This window comes from Pan troglodytes, chromosome 5 (assembly GCF_028858775.2).
Source record: "Pan troglodytes isolate AG18354 chromosome 5, NHGRI_mPanTro3-v2.0_pri, whole genome shotgun sequence".
Classification (NCBI taxonomy): domain Eukaryota; kingdom Metazoa; phylum Chordata; class Mammalia; order Primates; family Hominidae; genus Pan; species Pan troglodytes.
Genome location: NC_072403.2, coordinates 120,701,279 through 120,703,905, shown reverse-complemented (window position 1 = coordinate 120,703,905; position 2,627 = coordinate 120,701,279). Strand labels below are relative to the sequence as shown.

Below are 2,627 nucleotides of genomic sequence, written 5' to 3'. Positions count from 1 at the left end.
ATATACTTAACAAAAATGAACTTATTTTATGAATAAAATTAAAATTAAATTTTATTTAATTTTTTGTATATACACATATACATATATACACATACACATACATTTACATATATGTATATATATATTTTTTTCCTTTTGAGACAAGGTCTCGCTCTGTCACTCAGGCTGAAGGCTGAAGTGCAGTGGTTAAATAATTAAATAAGTAATTAAAATATTTGGATGCAGGGTGGTGATGGCGGCCACCGGGGCTGTGGAAGTGGGGTCCCCGGGGTCAGCCGTTGCCCCCTCGCCCGCCCTGGACTTGCTGCCTGCCCTGGGTCATCTGTTCTGGCCCATCAGCGCCGAGGACAAGGAGCAGCAGCCCACCCAGATCAAGTCACTGTGCATGAACTGTTACCGCAATGGCATGACGCGCCTCCTGCTCACCAAGATTCCCTTCTTCAGAGAAATAATCGTGAGCTCCTTTTCCTACCACCACTGTGGCTGGAACAACATGGAGATCCAATCGGCAGGCAGGATCCAGGACCAGGGAGCGCGCTACACTTTGAGCATCAGGGCTCTGGAGGACATGAACAGAGAAGTGGTGAAGACTGACTCCGCTACCACAAGGATTCCTGAGCTAGATTTTCAAATTCCTGCCTTTAGCCAGAAAGGAGCTCTGAACACTGTTGAAGGATTGATCACCCGTGCTATCTCTGGCCGGGAGCAGGACTAGCCTGCGCGAAGGGCAACAAAGATGCCACAGCTGAAAGAATTGATGAGTTCATTGTCAAACTGAAGGAGCTAAAGCAATCAGCCTCCCCTTTCACTCTGATCATTGATGATCCCTGAGGGAACAGCTTTGTGGAAAACCCACATGCTGCTCAGAAAGATGATGCCCTGGTGATCACACACTACAACCAGACCCGACAGCAGGAAGAGATGCTGGGGCTCCAAGCAGAAGCACCAACAGAGAAGCCAGAAGAGGAAGATCTCAGAAATGAAGTGCTCCAGTTTAACACAAACGGCCCAGAATGCAATGCCCCTACTCAGACCAATATGAAGCTAGTACAAATCCCTCACTTTAAGGAGGGACCAACTACAAGAACTGCGTGCATCAGACCAATGAGGCGAAATCTGGAGAAGCAGTAGAACCCTTGGGCACCAGGATCACCCTCCACATCACAGGTCCCTCAGATATGACCAGAGACCTCCTCAAGTCTGAGACTTGTAATGTGGAAATCCCAGAGCCAGAATTTGACTGGGAATGGCCATCCTCAGGTGCAAGTTCACCACACTAGAAGGGCTGCTGAAAGATATCTGGGAACTGGTGACCAAAAACCCTTTCACACTGGGCGACAGTTCCAATCCTGGCCAGACGGAGAGACTGCAGGAGTTTAGCCAGAAGATGGACCAGATCATCGAAGGTAACATGAAGACCGACTTTATTATGGATGATCCAGCAGGAAACAGTTACTTGCAGAATGTGTATGCAACTGAAGATGATCCTGAGATGAAGGCGGAGCATTATAAGCACACCTTTGACTAAAATGAGGAGCTAGAGCTCAATGACATGAAGACAGAGGGCTATGTGGCAGGCCTGGCTCCACAACGGTAGCAGTGGGTGGGTCAAGGGCCAGCTCTCCAGCGCTGCTCATTCTGCAGGTTATTTATTAGTATTGGAAGAAGGCTGGGAGTGTCTTGCCCACCAGCCCTTGCCCATGGTGGGGAGGACATCTTGTCTGAGTCAGAGATCTAGGCACATTTTCTAAACAGCTTGTAATGCAAGTGCGAGCCTATTGTGTTACTTGACCTTATTTTGAGGCTTTGAATTGGCCTAGGAAGAAACCCAGAAATGAACCAGGGTTATGTCATTATCACTTTTTTCATATCAAGTCTTTACCCTCCCTCCACATAATGCTCTGTCCTCTAAGGTTGGAACTCTGAAGTTGGAGAAAGTGGAATAAAATTACACCTGGAAAACGAAATAAAATATTCTGGTATCAGCATTTAGCTAAATAGATCAATGGAGCAAATTTTCTGAAAAAGTTAGAAACACACATAAGTAGGAACTTAGGATATAAGAGGTGACACTGCAAATCAGCAGGGAAAGGATGACTATTCAATAAATGGCACTGTGACTATTGGCTAATAATATTTTCTAAGAGAAAAATTAGATTCGTACCTCACTGCATGAACAAAAATAAATTTCAGATGTGTTAAGGAAAAGCAGTAAACATTTAGACAGAACTATAGGAAAATATTTCAATGACATCCAAGGAGGGTAGGGTTTCTTAAACAATACAAAACCAAAAATTATCATGGAAAAGTGAGAAGTTGAAGTAGATAATTTTTTTAAACTTCTTAATGACAAACGGCACTAACAGCAAAGCAAGAAGACAAACACAGACTTGGAGAAAATAGTTATATCCCACATTTCCAACCAAAGATTACTATCCAAAATATACAACTAGTTCCTACAAATAAGCAAGAAAAAGAGCAACAACCGAACATCAAAAAAGCTTAAGGATGTTAACAAGCAATCGGCAAAAGAGGACATTTAATGGTCTATAGACGCATGAAAATGTGCTCGCCTTTATTAGTAGTCAAGGAGATGCAAATTAAAACAAATAGATACTATTTCATGC

General features: G+C 43.6%; 1 pseudogene; it reads left to right on the top strand.

Moving 5' to 3' along the window:
- Positions 1-232: 232 nt before the first annotated feature.
- LOC472089 (zinc finger protein ZPR1-like) lies at positions 233-1,627 on the top strand (annotated as a pseudogene).
- The last annotated feature ends 1,000 nt before the right edge of the window (positions 1,628-2,627 follow it).